This window comes from Wolffia australiana, chromosome 1, assembly GCF_029677425.1.
Source record: "Wolffia australiana isolate 7733 chromosome 1, ASM2967742v1".
Taxonomy (NCBI): domain Eukaryota; kingdom Viridiplantae; phylum Streptophyta; class Magnoliopsida; order Alismatales; family Araceae; genus Wolffia; species Wolffia australiana.
The window spans coordinates 11506317-11525713 of NC_135835.1; the positions used below are offsets into that span (position 1 = coordinate 11506317).

The 19397-nt window shown below is 37.9% G+C and overlaps 1 long non-coding RNA gene across 1 annotated transcript; it reads right to left on the reverse strand.

The window, feature by feature from the left end:
- Positions 1-567: 567 nt before the first annotated feature.
- Positions 568-1924, reverse strand: LOC144716416 (uncharacterized). The gene is made up of 2 exons (XR_013584892.1): positions 1050-1924; positions 568-898 (listed from the first exon to the last, which is right to left on the reverse strand). It is a non-coding gene; the product is annotated as an uncharacterized LOC144716416 (long non-coding RNA).
- Positions 1925-19397: the final 17473 nt, after the last annotated feature.

The window sequence follows — 19397 nt, forward strand, 5'->3', positions numbered from 1 at the left end:
GTGGTTGTCCTTTGTCCTTCTGTACTCACCTTCCCTCAAACTCCTAGTCTAGTGGATGTGGTCTTTTGATGATTGATAACATGCACTTTTGGTACCTTAATCTGACCATATTAACATATTTACGTGCATTAATTTAACTATATATCCATGTTATCATGCTTAAAATGATGAAATTTATTTTTTAGAATCATATCCTGAATTTTTAGCATTTTAATATATTTTTGGGATTTTGCTGATAATAGATTCTTAAAGAATATAAGTTTCTAAGTCAGAATATGATTTTTCTGAAATTTTTCAACATACAATTTGGAAAGCTATGGTTTTTCTGAGTCAGAATATATATTTATATGTATTTTTTGCAACTTTATTTTGTTAAATATGGATTTCAGAACGTATTTTGAATATATTATCTCGCGTCGCCATGTCTCACCATTTGATTCAATGAATGGTGACGAATCATAGCTAGCGGTAATGTTTGGCGACAATCAATCATTAACTTAGGTCAGGATTGATGTCAGCCAATCATTTAGCTAAGAAGTCATGGCATCCGGATTAACAATGCTATGATTGCATTTAATGATTAACAAATCACCTTCTCCCTTTTTCAGGGGAAGGATGACATGGACAAATAAAATAGGCAATATTGATGTAACACGAGGTGTTCGGGTTGTTGCAGCACACCACTGGCGTAGCCACAACAAGCGGTATGCAAAGTGATAGAAGTGCGAGCAAATTTAAGGGGGTAATTGAACGAGAAATGCAGTGACCACTGACGTTGGGGAATGTCGAGCCGTGTCCAGGCTCCCAATGATTCGGGGGACCAGCTCGAAGAATGCCGGGAAAGGGAGACGAGTCACCGTCCAGTGGCGTCCGTACCGTCGCGGTTAGCGAACTACCCCTGATACCGTCAAGGAATATTCTATCACAAGACGGTGGCTATTCCTATATAATCATCAAGGACCTCTCACGGGCAGAGGAGAAAGTCGTCATAAATCGGCACTGACGGGAGTAATGATACTGCAAAAATTAAAGGGGAGTTGAGGAGTGACCTGAGGTGGTATCACCACGTCTAGAGGCGAGTACGTCCGTTGCGGGGCTGAAGTACTTTTAAAGAAGGCTAGCTGACACCCAAAGCAGCTGCGGCCACGAAAGGATGGGTTTCTTCCGATTTTCTCTCGCCTGCCAGGGGACCAACTTGAGCAGTCCTCGTGTTTAGGAGGAGCAGAGGATCCCAAGCAACAAGGACGACGGAGTGTGCCTCTTCCCTCTTCACACGCCCTTCCTATGCGACTTCGGGGAACCCCGACCAAGGCGTCAACGCTCGCAGATAAGATGGTCTTCTTGCGGTGAAGCAATTCATCAACGGGGGTCAAGTGCTTGGGCCCTGACAGCTGACGGGATCAAGACACCCCTACAGCAGAGCGTTCACACAGCAAGAGGATGCCTCTCAGGATGCAAGAGGATTCGGCCGCAGTGTGGCGTTGCTTCTCGAGTTGGCCGTAGGGAGTTGGGAGTGCGTTCTGGATCAGAGGATGCCTTTTCTCAGGTGCATTGGGCCCCTCCGCCATCCACGATGCTCATGTGGTCGAGGCAGAACCCGGGAGGACAATGGAGCGGACGGACGTCTTGACTATCACGAGCAGCACGTCCACTTGAGAACAGTATGGTCTTGAGCCGCCACACGAAGTCAACCACGACCTCACAGGACTCCGCCGGTCGCAGAACCGAAAAAGAAAACTGTCGCCTGATCACTGTTGCTCTGAAGATCTCCCTAGAAGCAGCATGTCAACAGGCAGCCAAGTAGGGGAAGGGGAAGAGCTGGAGAAAGGAGGGGGGGGGGGAAGGACGAGAAGAGAAGAGAAAAGGAGAGGGGCAGGTCGACGCCAGGAAACCCTAGGAAAGGAAAATGGAAACCCTCATCTCATTGTTCTTTCAACGATAATCCCCTTCAAAACGACGCCCTCCCTCTCCCTTTATACCAAAAGAGAAAGGTGGGGGGGATCAAAAAGGGTGCCCTGGTGGGCTGTTCAGGGGGGGGGGGAATGTCTTAGTGGGCTTCTTACCCTCCCCGTAAAGGTGATTCAAGGGGAAGATGCGTGGTCTTCCCCCCTTTTCAAAAGAGTGGACAAAAGAGGAGAAGATGCACTACTCATGGGGGATGGGGGAGGGAAGGACCCGCGCACACGCAGGAGGGGCCGTCCCATCATTCAGTAGCAACGGAAATAAAACCGGCGAGGAGACAGGGAACTTCCGCAAAACCCAAGAAGGACTTCTGACGACTATAAAACTACACGAACGAAATAAAACAAAACGACGCGGATACGGTTTTAAACCTGGTAATGGAAGTTTGGTGTTTTTACGTCAGCCTGGGCTCCACGACAAGGCTGGTGATGAGTCGCGGCATGTTCATCGGCATGGTCCTCCATCAAATATGTTTTTGCAATAAATGTGTGAGTGGACCGAGGTGGAAAAAGACACAAAATAAAATTTTCTCTCTCATTTGGAATAGTCAACAAAGGCATCTGGGTGACATGGCCACACGACACAATTGGCATGTGTACACATGGCAAACATGTGCACACATGGCGCACGTGTGTCATCCACTGATTGGATTAAAAAAGCTGATGTGGCACACTGTGCCGCGCCACCATGTCAGTTGCAGTTCAGTACCTTATTATATATAATAATAATATAATAATATTATTCTTTTTTTGTCTTTTTTCCTATTGGTACATTTGGCGACTCGAAAAAGCATGAACACGGAAGATGAGAAGCTACAAAATTCTAACGATATGGTAGTTTTATAGAAATGAAAAAAGAGGAAGCGTCAACGACGCTGAAGAGGAGAGAAAAATAAATCAAGGGCTAGTTTGTCCAACTTAAAATCACGATGTTTGGCAATCTACAGGTCTGATTGAGCTGAAATTTCAGCATTGCTTCATCTTCGCTTCCTCTTTCCATCCATACCCTTAGGTCTATAAATAGAGGGCTGGATCATTGTGAAATTCATCTTGAACTTGCTTCCTACTTGTGTTAGGTGACTGAAAGATAGTGAGTTTTGAGATCCATTAGAGAAGACGCATTAGAGAAGAGGGGGAACTTACTGACACTCACAAATCGCCATGATCTAGGTCGAATGTAAGGATCTAAGGCAAGTGTCTTCGCCTTACGTTGCTCTTTCGCGAGATCATTGTTAGCTTAAGTAAGGTTTACTATCATATTCTCACTATCATATCATATCACTTACATCCCCATTATATGGTCTCTCTCTACCATCACACTGTTCACGCACTCGATCACTATCATATCTGTCACACTCTCTTCCTCATTCATGTATCACTTCATGTAATTCTACGTTCATTTCATCTTTTCTTTTCTAATTATAAGTTTGAATTATATCTATTTATAACCTTTTGATTGATATCACTATCTTGCCTAGTGAATTCTAGTCTTGATCTATTCTCATATCGATCAACACTAAATAAGAATTTGAGTCCTTAATCATTGTTCCTATCGAGACGATCTGTACTCATCATGAACTAAATATTCATAGGTAAGTACTGGCATATATTAATTGCATAATCTCAATTATGGACGAAGATCTATCACTGATCCAATTATGATAATTACCCGAGATCTTGTATTTATGTACATCCTAGTTCACAGTACTAATACAACACAGTTAGGATATACATATTTATGTACATCCTAGTTCAACTTTCATGGTTGGTTATTAGGTTTTTTTACTTGCTCTTTCATGTTTCTCTTCGGCCAATAAATATGATCAAATTTATCTTGAGTATTTCAATACTACTCATGATGAAATTATGGTAATCAAGGATAACAAAATTTATACTATGAAACTGTTGGTTATGACACCGCCATGACCCACTCAACTTAAAGTTACGCATCATTGTCTTATGAGTGATAGTCTTTTGGTCCTATTACCAAATGCAAGACTAACTCACAATATCACTACACATGTTTTCCAATTCTATGAAGATATTATGTCTCTTATTTCATCTCGTCCACTTGAATTTATTAGTCAAATATTTATACTTAATATTATTCTACTCAACTATATATAGTTTTATCTGGCTTTTTCGTGAAACTATCCTTGCATATATCAATCAGTCTTAATTAATAAATCTATATCAATTTAATCTATGTGTGATGTTCACAATTAAGTCTATGGAGATGTACCATGATAAGTAAATTATGAGAAGATCATACTATAGTGCAAGCTTATTAGATAGATCATTCCAAATATTGATATTCATAGGATATTTAAAGACATTGAAATATCCAAATAGTTCTATATATGCCTGTTCTTATGACGAGTATGGTTGATCTTGTAATTTTCAGTGTGGCAACGTTAATGCGAGGTTGGGTGTACTTGGAGAAAGAGTTCTTGAAATTCAACTGCATGAATTTATGGATGGTTTTATAATAAACTCACCACAATCTTGATTAATATCTGTATTGCTTAAGTAGTTCTTAGACTGAGACAATAATGACATCTTGTGAATGGAAAGCTGTGTTTTAACTATGACCTAGGAGTTTCTAATCATGAGATTTCAAGAACTTTTAGCATGGATTCCACAAGTTTGCAAAGGTAATAGATTTTTCAAGGGGTTGTCAACCATTGGTATTAAAGAAGACAAACATAAGGAAGGTGATGAAATAAATTCCACATCATTATAAATATTTTTAAAGGAGCTTCCAATGATTTCTAAATGCATCAGTTTTAACTACGTTGATGGATTCATATTTGATGGTTGACCCTAGCGTAAGTTTCTTTAGCAGTGTGCATCATATTAAGGAATAGACATACACAATAAGAAATTGGTAAAAATATTCAACAGATTATTTCATAAACTATAGGTGTACCTTCTAGGACATGATATTTAAAATTTAAAATTTGATGTATTGGACAGGTTAACTTGATCCACGATTCATTAATTAGACTGACTTGAGGGTCAGAAATATTATATATCTTGGACATAATGGTATGATTAAAATAAAAACAATTAATGAAAATTCTGACAAAATATAAAAGGACACATGTGATTATGCTCTCCTTGGATTTCCTTCCTTCCAACTGCAGCTATAATGGTCAAAATATTTTAGATCCATGATGGAGCCTACAAAGTACCACACAATGAAAGATAGCTTGTGGAGTTTGGGTGGATATGTTTAGTGGCTTAACATCTGTCAGCTCTAGGGGACTTGCATAGGAAGTTAAATGGTAGGATATTTTATGCTGAGAAAGGTAGTTTGATGATTGACATGATTTTCAGTTTTAGGCTTACATGCCTATTTTGATTTATTTGACTTTGTTGTTTGAATTGGATTTTGTTCATTGATCACCAACACAAAACTCAACATTTGTAGATTTCTAATCATGATTGACATGAAAAATAGTAACCTTGGTTGACAAGGAATCTTGTGGAGAAAAAAAAGAAAATTTTCCACCATTTTGCGGTATTATTGTCATCTGCAGTAGTAACCACCACATTTCCTAGTGTTGTTTCCAGTAATAAATTTGTCCATGGCCTAGATTATAGTTTGGCATAATAGTGGAAAGAGCGCAAGCAATAAGCCCAGGTGGCCAAACATTTGCTGAATGGTAGCCCCATTTTGACAATATGGTTTGGCATGATATAAAAAATATAGGGTCCCATGGATTGGACAAGCCAAAGTGACCTGATCTTCAGATGGCATGGCACATCCCTAGACAAGCTCCAACTAACACAAACTTGGGCTACCAAACCTGATCAACTAGCACAAACCTGATCTCCAGATGGGATGTTTATTGGAATTAATCCTAGTACTCTTTCATGCCAAGCCTTCAAGTTGGTTAAGCATAGACGGTCTTCTTTTAACTGGTAGAATGTGAGATGTTTGAAACCTTTTGAAACTATTCATAGTGATGTGTGGGGGCCATGCCCAATATCTAGCATGTCAGGATGTAGGTGGCTTATGCTATTTGTTGATGATTGCAGTAGATTTACATGGATTTATATGCTCAAGTCAAAGGTCGATATTCCCTATATCATTCTCAAGTTCTATGAAATGATTAAGACTCAGTTCGAAGGTAGTGTCAAACTACTCAGGACAAACAATCGCAAGGAATTCTTTAATTCAACTATAAGTTCCTATCTTTCAAGTCAAGGAACTGTCCATGATTCATCTTGTGTTTATACACCGCAGCAGAATGGACTGGTGGAGAGAAAAATTTGGCACATTTTCTCCTATGCTAGGTCACTTCTGTTTCAGGAAAATATACCAAAATATTATTGGGGACAAGCAGTTCAGACTTCAGTTTATCTCATAAATCAAATTCTAGCCAAGGCTACTAGTTTTCGTAGTGTGAAAGCATTGTTGACGCATTTGTTCCCAATTGCTAGAGTGGACACAAGTCTTTCGCTGAGGCTCTTTGGGTGTAGAGCCGACGTACATGTCCATGGTATGCCAACAGGCAAGCTTGATCCTAGAGCGCGAAAGTGTGTGTTTGTGGGGAATTCCACTAATTAAAAGGGGTGTATCTGTTATCATCTAGTAACTCAGAGTTTTTATGTTTCTGCTGATGTCACATTTAGTGAAGGAGATATGTTCTATTCAAAAGAAGATGAAATGGAGTCTGAACATTCAATAAGGTTAGAATATAGTCTTTAATTTCTTGTGATACCTAGAGACAAACCTCGGGCCATAGAACCATTTCAGGGAGATCTTTAGGGTCAACCAAGGGGTGAAGAGGAAATTTTTAGTGAGGAAGAGCAGACTTCACAGGATAGCCCAGGAGAACAAAGTGTCTCTATACGTCACGAAGATATGCCACCAGCTGTTGAGGATGAGATGATAACTATGGAAAAGGAGCAAGCAGTAGTGAGAGGTGAAGATGATTTGGGATGGCCAATTTCTTTTTGCGCAAGGGAATAAGAGATTGCAAGACTAATGGCAGTTACCCATTGGGAAATTACATTTTATGAAAAATTGAGCCCATAATGAAAAGTTTTTGCGAATTAGTTAGTGGGAACACAGGCGCCAAAGACTATAGAAGAAGCCTTCCAAAGTGTTGAGTGGAAAATGACGATGGATGCAGAAATGGAAGCTCTTAGACACAATCAAACTTGAAAATTAGTGGAACTGCCACAAGGTAAGAGACCAGTGGGGTGTCGATGGGTGTACACTACAAAGCACAAGGCAGATAGAACAATTGACAGATGTAAGGCTAGACTGGTGGCCAAAGGTTACATTCAGTCCCAAGGAATTGACTACTTTGATACATTTGCTCCGGTCGCAAAGTTCTATATTGTGCGAATATTAATTGCTTTGGCATCTAAGCTGGGTTGGACTCTATATCAATATGATGTCAGAAATGCCTTCCTACATGAAGAATTAGAAGAGGATGCATATATGTTCATTTCACCCAGCTATAAGTTAACTAACCAAGTGAAAATTGTATGCAAGCTAAGAAAGGTGTTGTATGGGCTCAACCAGTCTCCTAGAACCGGGTTTGGGAAACTTGCTCGGGCGATGAAGGCACATGGTTTTAGACAGAGCAATGGAGATCATACTATATTTTTTCAATTCAGTTCTGATGGTCGATAGACAATCTTGATTGTCTATGTGGATGACATTATTATTACTAGAGATGATGAATTTGGCCAAACAATTTGACATCAAGAACTTGGGAAATTTAAGATACTTTCTGGGAATCATAGTGGGATATTCATGCGAAGGGGATATTCTTGTCACAACACAAGTATATATTGGACTTATTGGAGGAAACAAAGATGATTTCCTCAAAACCAGTTGGGTCACCGCTGACATCCATGTAAAGTTGGATCTTGGAGAGAATAGTGCACCAATCAATCAGTCATTTCAGATGCTAGTTGGTAAATTGATTTATTTGAATCACACCCATCCAGATTTTGCATGTGCACTGAACTAGTTGAGAAAGTTAATGAATGATCCTCATGAAATTCATATGCAAGCAGCTTGTCATGTATTGTCTTATCTAACAGGCACAATAGGCCAGGGTATACTATTGTCAAGAGCTAGAGGGGTGATACTTGAGGTATACTCAAATGCAGATTTTGCTGGCTCTGTTGTTGACAGCAGATCAACTACAAGGTATTGTGCATTTATTCGAGGGAACTTGGTGACCTGGAGGAGTAAGAAACATGATACTATGTCTCTATCTAATGTGGAAGCTGAATATAGAGCTAATGTGGAGTATGTGAAGCTGTGTGCATTCAAGAGATTCTTGAAGAACTAGGTCTTCATTCAAAAAGGAGTATCCCTTTTAATTGTGACAATAAATCAGCTATCGCAAACGCCCAAAATTTAATTCAACTTGATCGAACCAAGCATATTCGTTTGAGTAGACACTTTGTAAAGGAAAAAATTGAGGGTGGAGTTATCAATCCAATGTTTGTGGGATCTGCTGCACAAACAACGGACATCTTCACCGAAGGACTACGGGGACCATGATTCCAGCAATTGGTCATCAAGTTGAGCATGATTAACATCCATACCCAAATTTTGGGGGGTGTTTATGAGAGCCATCTATCTTAGTTTCATTTATTATTTATTTCCTTTATTTTTCCCTTATAAGTAATAGAAATGTTCCATGTCTCATAAGTGGTCCATACCTGTGTTTAATGTCCCACATGACTTAAGTATGTGGACCCCACGAACTCTGTAATTGGCTGTTATTAAGTCCAGAAGTGAAGAAAGGAATGTATCTCTCGTTTGTATATTCAAACCCTGGCCACCAGGTATTCTATGTGGCAAACGGAGGACGGAGCATCAACAAGAGAAGAAAGTGGGATCTCGTCTGGTTTTATGACACAATCCATGATTAATTAATGTATATGTTGATGTAGCTAATCAATTTAACAACCTAGTAAGTAATTTTTGGACTTGTAGAGTCACAGATAAGATAGGTTCATGGCCCTCAAGGGACACATACATATGATATATTGGCTAATTTTACTGGTCGCCACCATTGACAATATGTATGACTTCTACAATTTCTGCCTCGACTTTCCCCTATGCCTATTACTAGGGTGATTCCATGGCACATGCATAACACAGTTGTGATGGGGATTCTAACAAGAACAATAACAAGGACATAATAGGCTGATATCAACGCCAAAAAATAACTTAATTGAAACCCTTTTTGTTAAATATTATATCAGATGAACCACATGTCCTTTTCAAGGTAAATGTGGTAGAACCTGGATTTTCCAAAACTGCTGGGGTTCATGGTCATGCTTCATTTTCAAAATATGATTTTTTTAGTTGAGGAAATAAAACTTATTTTAGTGGATTTGTAATACTCTATCAACATATGGTGTAGTAGTCATCGTACACATAATAGAATCGAGATATCATTTTGAGTCATGGAATGAGTCACCTCAAGATGCAAAGGTCTAGAAATATCCATTCAATCTTCAAGACAATCAATCTCCTCACATTCATTTTCGTAAGTGCTGCCCAAATTACAAGGTGAGATTCTCCTAAAACTCATGACACCAGGGGGAGAGGGGCCTAATAAAAATATTAGAGGCACCAAATGAAATACTAGAAAGGGTCAAGTTGATTTGTGACTTCCTTTATTTTATACTTTACAGTGCCAATAGCCCCATCGTACACATGCCAAATGATGTGCCACTCTTGTGGGGGATCAGAATTTACCTGATCCATTCATAGAAGTGGCAATGCACATAAATTATAAATTTTAAAATTATAATTAAAATAACTTATAAAATTTAAAATCATAAAAATATAATGAGCTAGCAAGTCTTGGGGTGAGGCTTCGCCGATTGAGAAATCCTCACCTGGAAGGCCAAGATGTCACTAATTGAGTCAGACAAAATTCGGATCCACCACAACTGTACATAGAATAGAAAAAAATTCTGATTCAAATTGTAATAAATGCTGACAAACAAACAATAAAATTGACAGATAAATAAAATTGGTGTCTTTAATTAGTAATTAATGAACCTACTCATTTAAATGTACCCGACATGTGGGAGTTATGATTTTTCATGGGAATCTATTCATTCAAATTACATTCAATGTATATAATGTATTATTTTTACAGTTTCCTGTGGCAAGTAATGATTGGAGGAAAGGTTTAAATGCATAATATGTGCCAGTCATTGGTTATTTTTGAAGATCCAAGGAAAAACTGTCTTTATATAATTAAAGATGCCAATTTTATTACCAAGGATTGGCAGTTTATGGAAATTTTGAGGGCATATCTTAGATCAAGGAGGAGAGAGAAAATTCAACATTGTTGACTTCCAATTTCAAACACGATGTCGTAATTCCAGAAGGATTTTTGGTTTCAAATAATTAGGGAGAATCTATCTTTATTAACCCTGTCCGTGTATAGTCTTAGATCTACATGTAGACCCACATCTTTGTGAAAAAGATTTCCCTTCAATTTGTTTCCTAATATGAGGGACTTGTTAATTCAAAATCTAGTTTGGGTCTTTTCTTTACTTTTGAGAATGAAATATTGAATGAGCAGTGATCTAATCAAGACTTGTAAAGATTGAGCACCACCCAGATAACGGGTCACATAAGTATGATGTTAGCGTGATGTTGATTATTTTTAAGCTCATGTCTTCATCATTTTTCTCTGTTTGAGGATTGCCTAGGTTTTCAGCATTCACATACCGCCATCAACTGCACCAGTCAGGAGTGCATACCTTTCTCAATATTCCCTACTTTTATTAGTGGGAAGACCAATCATTGGCATGCCCTGTTGCTGGACAACCCATTTCCATCACCATCTCTGTCATAATCAGCAACATTTTTGTTTGGAACAACTTCATGTAGATAACTCTATGTTCATTAAAAATGATATATAAATTTAACTTGTATTAAAGGAATAGCTTTCAAAGAACTTATCTGTAAAGGATTTGGGATAAGTAACCTAGATATTAGAAATACAGATTTATGGGGATAGATCAAGGAGGTTGTTAGTATTTTACGAAATCCATTTACAGAGAAACCATGGCAATAGGTTTCGGATGGGAAAATAAAGATACATCTCATTGGAAATCACTTTAAATGCCTAATTATAGAACAAAAATGAAAATAATCCCTTGTGCCACAGTAACTAGATTCATTAAATAGACGTTATTGTGTAGAGAAACACTAGAAGAATGTGAGATATGTTATAAAGAAATTAATAAGGAATAAGTCTATATTATATTTTATGAAAGATGAATATTGAAGTTTTGGAGCTACATAAAATTGAGTTTTCAATGTGAACGGATGATATTAAGTTAACATCAAGGTTCATGTTCATACTCAATGTAGGTATTTTCCATCAAAAAGTACCTAATAGAGTAACTATAACTTGGTGTAGCTGATATTTCAAAAAATAAAATGCAATTGAAAAGTTGGTAAAAATATTGGTGTTAATTATTTTATCTTAGATAATAATGAATTATTTATTATATTTGAAAAAAAACCATGATAACAACCGGTTTTAACAGTGAGTTTAAAAAACCATTATCTTATTTTCTAGCATGTGACTGGTAGATTAGCGTTGTCATATGCCATGCAAGTATGTCACACGTCAATGTATTTTTATTTTGACTTTATAAATAATATTCATTATTATTCAGGTGCAATATTTTTATTGAAGGTCAAGGATATGGGAAATGATGAGTAAAGAATGATGAAATCGAAGGAGCAAGATTACTTATCTATAAATACATCAATAAACATACCTCTTTATATGAGGTAACATTGCACTATCTACTCATGCTCATATGATGATTATTGAAGGTCTTTGAACCATTAGTGTAAAGATAAATTAAGTAATGGCTAATAAATTGATGCTTTGTTATAATAGACATGCTCTATAGAATAACCCTTAGAACTGAGATACCAAAGACATCTTGTGGATGGATGATGGTATTTTGAGTATGACCACCAAATCCCTGATCATTAGAGTCCAAAAAATGTATCTCTCCAAAAACAGGTCTATGACGGTAGTTGTCTGGCCTAGATGGAATTTTTTGTCACTACTATAAGAAGATACTAACCCAAGGAAGATACTACAACCATATCCTTGGAAAATGTAGTACAAATACCAAAAAATAATTTTATGATAATTTCCCAATGTGCCAGTCCAAAAAATGGTTATGCATTCAGAAAAGACAATTGGTCATATGCAAAATCATTGTAGGATTGTTGCAGAGGTGAAGGATTATCTTCAAATGATGATAGGATGCTTTAACTAAAGTGTCAATGAATTCCTTTTGTAACTTATAGAGCACGTGGTATAACATGGCACCTTACCAGTTTTTCACTTGAGCTATTGATGAGGTTAAAAAGATCAAATATTATTAATCTATATTTTGTATATTATTAATATTGTGTCAGGTAAGGAAAATTATTTGGATTGTGGGACTATTAACTAGGGAAGTAAATGGAACTAAAGAGCGAGGCATATTAGGTTTTTGGACCTTGAAAGGTATACACAAATTGTGAGGGTTTTAGTTAAAATCTCATATATTATAATTTTCCTTTACAAGATTATTAAAACTCCGTAAAATATGAAACATGACAAAGGAATTTTTTCCCATAATATTATTCTACTCCCATACCACTCAAAAAGCATATATTCTTTAATTATTCGCGTCCACCTTTGTTAATGTGGCTGAATTCATGTTTTACAGAAATGTCATAAGCTGACTTATGGTTATACTTCCGGATCGTCCCGGACGAGGACGATGGACGAGACGGTATGAAATTCGTCCCGTCTGACGTCCATAATTTCCCCTGGGACGAAGGACGGGACGGTTTTTCATCCGGTGATTGGAAAACCGTCCTGTCCAATATCTCTAGGACGAATTTTCGGCCCGTCCCAGTCTCCTGGACGATTTTTCGTCCCATCCGGACGAAATTATTATTCGAATTTCGACATTGAGAGAATTTCACCGAGACAGCCCTTTCACCGAGCCAGGCAGCCAGCCCTAGTTTTGTCCTTCGAAAGGTATTTGCCGTCGGGAAGCTCTCTCGTACCCAGTACCTTGCAGAGCCGTCGGGCGGGCGTCGTTTCGTCTGTGTGAGAGAGCCGGAGTTGCTTGTGTTGCCTTCTGAAACCCAGCTTTGTCTTCCTCCATCTCTGTGACTGATAGCGGTGATTCACCGTCGCCAAGGTGTTCCACCGCCGGCAAGGTATGTTCTCTATCTATCTATCTTTCGATATATCTATCTCTCTATCTACCTATCTATCTAATTATCTACCTATCTATCTATCCATCGATCTATCCTTCTATCAATCTATCCTTCTATCTATCTATTTATCTATCTTTCTGTTGGTCCATCTATCTCACCTTTTACCTATCTAACTCACCAGCGGTCAAACCATGTCAAATTCTAGCTATCTATCGATCTTTCTATGCAGCTATCTATCGATTAATTCCTTTTTAAAATTTTGCTCGTTAAATGTTAACAAAATGTTATCTCAAGAAAGGTAGCTGATGAAAATATTTATCCTATGGGACTATTCAGTTTGACTATTTTCGTTTCTTATTTTATTCTGTTGATATCTTGCACCTGAAAGATCAAAAAACTGTGGAATCAAATGCATAGTTCTCTATATTTCCCTTTAAATGAAGATATCAATTCCTTGTATCTTCATGGATAATTATTTATGGTTCTTTAAGTTTTAGTCTTAACCTTGCGATATTCCACATTGAAATATGTGATGTCAGCTTTCCTATCTCTCTCTCTCTTCCTCACTCTCTATTTCTTTATATTTTGCTCTCCAAATCATGATATCAAAATGGGGTAATTTAGTTTTAACCTTGATATTTCTGTTTTTCTTTCTGGCAGCGTTCCACCCTGAAATATTTACCATCAGTTTGATGTTTTTTCTCTCTCTCTTTCTCTCAATCTATAAATCCATCTCTCTCTCTCTCTATATATATATATACATATATATATGTGTGTGTATATATATATATGTGTGTGTGTATATATATATATATTTCTCTAGATTAGCAAGGTTATCCTTGGTAATTTATGGGCTAATTTTAGTCCGTCTTACTTAGGGTTCTTGCTTATGGTGATATCTCACTTGCGAAATATCTTCTAAATATGTGTCATCACTCTCACTCACTCTCTCTTTTTGTGTTTGTATAAATTTCTCTTTATCTAACGAGATTAAAATAGATATTTTAGGAAAATAGTTATCCATGACTAATTTAGTTTCAATGTCTATTGGCAAAAAATTGACTAATTTAATTGGAATATCAACACATTAAGTAGAGACAACCCATTTCTATCCATCTCCCGTTCTCTGCATCTTTTCTCTGTTTTCCTCGCCAACAAGCAGCATATTTCTGTTTGAAACACGGCTTTGTTTCGAAATATCAGTTTTTTAGAACTCTAAAAATATAATTATCTCTGTATTTTTTCTTATTAAAAAATATTTTCGCGGTTCAATAAAATTTTGGCTTATGCAGGTTGGCGCAGGCGCAATTCTTGGCTGCGTCGTCTCCTTTCTTCTTAGAAGCTCTGCTTGAATATTAAGTATCTGGTACTTTTTCTCATTTTTTACCTGTGTGCCCATTGCTTCCTCTCTCCTTTTCATATGCATGTGTATGGATAAATTTGTGTTAATATAGGAGATATATATATATAGTCATGCTCACCGGCCTAACAGTTCGATGTGTGAAATTTTTGGGAAAATAAATGAAACAGGAACAAGATTTCAGCTGCCCATGTTTATTCTTATATCTTCTATGTTTCTGTTTAATGTGGTTTCTTCATTCCATCTAATTCTGCTCCTTTTTTCAAGTTTCTTTTTTCTCTTCGTTCGTTCCTTCTCTTCCTCTTCTCCCTCGCCCTTCTCGTTTCATGTTGTCCTCTCCATTTCTCCCCCTTTTTTATTTTTCCTATTCTTCTTCTACGATTTGATTACTGTTGTATGTTTCCTTACGACTTTGATTTGATTTCAGTTTGAACGGATTACATGTGGGACATGTGAGACGGCCATCTCAACACCGACTAATGTTGCGCGAGGTGGATGGATGAGTGCATGAACTCTGCCTCATGATTCTGTCCCAGTTTCTGAGAAAACACTCTATTTCTGTTTCACCTTTGCTGTGACTGAAGCCTGTTTTTTGAACAATTAATTTGTGTTAATGTGGAAACTCCAAAGATATGGATACAAGTCATCAATGGTGCACAAGACTCAAAATTTAAGCACTGCTATATAATGATTCAGATGTGGACTGCCATCACCAGGATCAAAGTGTTGAATGTTGATAGTATCTACTTTATACATCCACAGTCTTATATTTCTAACAAACCCTGAACTTTTTAACAAAACCTCTCTGGTAAATTATTTCCAGTTAAGTATAGTGAAATGATTTTCTTATTCTACGTTTGGTTTGGTTCCATTCTTGATCTACAATAATGAATCAGTGAACTTAATTCAGATTTGTGAATTAAAAATATACCTTTGACTGTTACGCACGTGACGACGAAGTCATTATCACATAAAAATGCTTTAAAATATATATTTAATCCTAGTTTATAGTTTAAAAATGTCCACGGATGCACCTAAGAGTTTGCGCTTACCAGAGTTTAAACGTAAGTTTACTTTCGAACCTCAATTTGAAAATTTCTATTACTTTTATCAAGGTCAAGTATTTTATTTAGAAAGATATCAAAAATTATAACTAAGATGTGTCACACTTTTTCCCGTCTCCTAGCGTTCTCTAACTTTTCAGTTAAAATGTCTTTCCATGAATTTGTTACATGAGTGAAATATCTCAGAATTAGAAAAAAGAAAAAATATATAGAGGGAAAAGAAAAAATATAAAAAATAGAAAAAATAATTATAAATTATCGTCCACTTCGGACGTCCACCGTCCGGGTACCCCGGACGAACAAACTTTCCGTCCGATGGGACGAGATTCGTCCCGTCCGGCATACGTCGGACAATTTTTGGTCCAATATTTCGTCCGCGCCCATGGACGGGACAAAAATTTCGTCCCAGGATGAAATCTTCGTCCCGTCTGCGTCCCAGAAGTATACTTATGGTAGTAGATTTTTTTAATTATGGCCAAGACAGAGTAATTATTGTGAGGGCGCACCTCACTTTGACTATGAAAGAGATTATGAAGCAAGGCTTTTACTTGTAGATCCATTGTGGTATAAAATTATTTTCAAAGGGTAGTTTGAATCCAAAACTTTTATTGGTCCTTTACTTAAAAGGGTAGTTTGAATGTAGCTCAATATATTTATCTGAAAGCATTATTCGGTTATAAGATAAACTCAGGAGGTCTTGATGGTATTGAGATATCCAAGTTTAGTGAAATTCCTTTCTTAATTACTCATACATTCATATTTAGATTAGGTGTTTCATTTCAACCATTCAGTATTCGTATAATTTACACATGAATCTATTTGTGCATCCACCCTCCTAGCACTCGGTAAACCTACAATCAATATATATCTTATGTAGTATATTATTTTATATTATACCTATAAATAACCATGTTATTTGCCTATCCTTAATTACAGATATATTTTATTAATTTTATTTCTCCATATTCTCGTCAAATATCCCTCATCTATATTGTACTTCCTCCATATTCTCTTTACCTAATTTATCCAGATGATTCCTATTCATATATACTTTAAACTATTATTCTCAATACATATACCTTGTGCTTATATATTGTATCATTATTTAGATACATCATGTATTTTTCCTTTTTCTCACTTCTATATTTTTATCATCTATTTTCTTCTTCTATATTTGTAACATGAAAGTTACACAATTAGTAAAACTGAATTTAATTCTAGATTTGACGCTCACCTACTACTTATTATGGATATATACATATTTTTTAATAAATTCAATTATGAAAGAATATATTATTAAGCATGAAACTAAGTTCACTGCTTCTCCTATTTTACGACCCTTGAAGTCTGCTCAGAGTTTGACATGCCATTCTCTTTATAAGGGTTTTTTGCTAATTGACCATTTTTAGATGTATCAGGGACGTTGACTTATCATGTTAGTCTATCATCAAAAGACATTTATGACCCACATTTTTTGTAAACCATTGGAATAAGCGATTAAGTCTCAAGTGGTATTGCATAAAATGACTAACTCTGCAGTTATAGACAAAATCACCCATTATACATTCGAAATACTATTACAAGTGGATGAGGTCAACGTTTATCTTCTTTTGGGCCAAGCTTCTATGTTTGAGAAGGTTTTTATATTCTGCAGTCGGACAACTTGCAAATGCCAAAAATAATATGTTGAGTCTCAACATGTGTTGAATTTATATGTCATATATATTTACGAGATGAAGACTATAGAGAAATCTTAAGATATGAACCGAGTAAGGGGTTGACTCGGGCAAGCCATGAGTGGCGATAATACCCTTCAAAAGTTCTCAATCCGCAGCATCAAGAAGAGGATCTTATTGAGCTTATGGAAAAAAACAGAAATTACAAGAGAATAGGAAACTTGGATTTCGGTTGATTAAAATACGACATGGTGCTTATTCATTGGCATGAGTCGTAAGCAAGGATTGACCATGTCTTCCTGTAGCCCTTCCACAGCCACAGGATAGTCGGTGGGGCTACTACGCAGTGGTCATTCACCACACCACGTCTTCTATATACAGCTGTCTGAACCTCGTGGTGTTGACCTGAGTGAGATCTGGATGTGCCAACACAAGCTTCAATTTCGATATTCAACTCCGCAGTTGCGTAAGGGACCAAGCCGACAATCGATTACATGGCCGAGAAAGAGGATAGGGAGAGAGAGTGAGAGAGAGAGAGCGAGCGAGAGAGAGAGAGAGAGAGAGAGAGAGAGAGAGAGACAGAGACGGGTGAGACGGAGGCAGAGAAGATTGAGAGGGAGGAGCGACGAGAGAGAGGAGATCAAGAGAAAAAGAGAAAGAGAGGGAGGAGGGAGAGTGTTTGTGAGAGAGAAAGAGAAACAGAGGTAGAGAGAGAGAGAGGAGTGAGAGTGTGTGAGAGGGAGAAAGAGAGAGGAGATAGAGAGAATAGAGAGAGAAAGAGAGAGAGGGACAGAGGGAGAGAGAGGAGATGAAGAGAGGGAGAAAGAGAGAGAGAACGAGAGAGAGAAGGGACAGAAGGAGAGAGAGGAGATGGAGAGAGGGAGAAAAAGAGAGAGAGAGAGAGTAGGAGAGTGTTTGTGACAGAGAGAGAAAAAGAGAGTAAGAGGAGGGAGAGCGTTTGTGAGAGAGAAAGAGAAAAAGAGAGAGTGAGAGGAGGGAGAGTGTTTGTGAGAGAGAAAGAGAAAAAGAGAGAGTGAGAGGAGGGAGAGTGTTTGTGAGAGAGAAAGAGAAAGAGAGAGAGTGAGAGGAGGGAGAGTGTTTGTGAGACAGAAAGAGAAAGAGAGAGAGTGAGAGGAGGGAGAGTGTTTGTGAGAGAGAAAGAGAAAGAGAGAGAGTGAGAGGAGGGAGAGTGTTTGTGAGACAGAAAGAGAAAGAGAGAGAGTGAGAGGAGAGCGAGAGAGAGAGAGAAAGCGAAAGAGAGAGAGTGAGAGGAGAGAGAGAGAGAGAAAGAGAAAGAGAGAGAGAGAGAGGGGGGAGAGAGTGTGTGAGAGAGAAAGAGAAAGAGAGAGAGAAAGAGAGAAAGCGAAAGAGAGAGGGTGAGAGGAGGGAGAGTGTTTGTGAGAGAGAAAGAGAAAGAGAGAGAGAAGGAGAGAAAGCGAAAGAGAGAGAGTGAGAGGAGGGAGAGTGTTTGTGAGACAGAAAGAGAAAGAGAGAGAGTGAGAGGAGAGCGAGAGAGAGAGAGAAAGCGAAAGAGAGAGAGTGAGAGGAGAGAGAGAGAGAAAGAGAAAGAGAGAGAGTGAGAGGGGGGAGAGTGTTTGTGAGAGAGAAAGAGAAAGAGAGAGAGGGGGAGGGGAGGGAGTGTTTGGGAGACAGAGAGAGAAAGAGAGAGAGTGAGAGGAGAGTGAGAGAGAGAGAGAAAGCGAAAGAGAGAGAGTGAGAGGAGAGAGAGAGAGAGAGAAAGAGAAAGAGAGAGAGTGAGAGGAGGGAGAGTGTTTGTGAGAGAGAAAGAGAAAGAGAGAGAGAAAGAGAGAAAGCGAAAGAGAGAGGGTGAGAGGAGGGAGAGTGTTTGTGAGAGAGAAAGAGAAAGAGAGAGAGAAAGAGAGAAAGCGAAAGAGAGAGAGTGAGAGGAGGGAGAGTGTGTGTGAGAGAGAAAGAGAAAGAGAGAGAGTGAGAGGAGGGAGAGTGTTTGTGAGAGAGAAAGAGAAAGAGAGAGAGTGAGAGGAGGGAGAGTGTTTGTGAGACAGAGAGAAAGAGAGAGAGTGAGAGGAGAGCGAGAGAGAGAGAAAGAGAGAGTGAGGA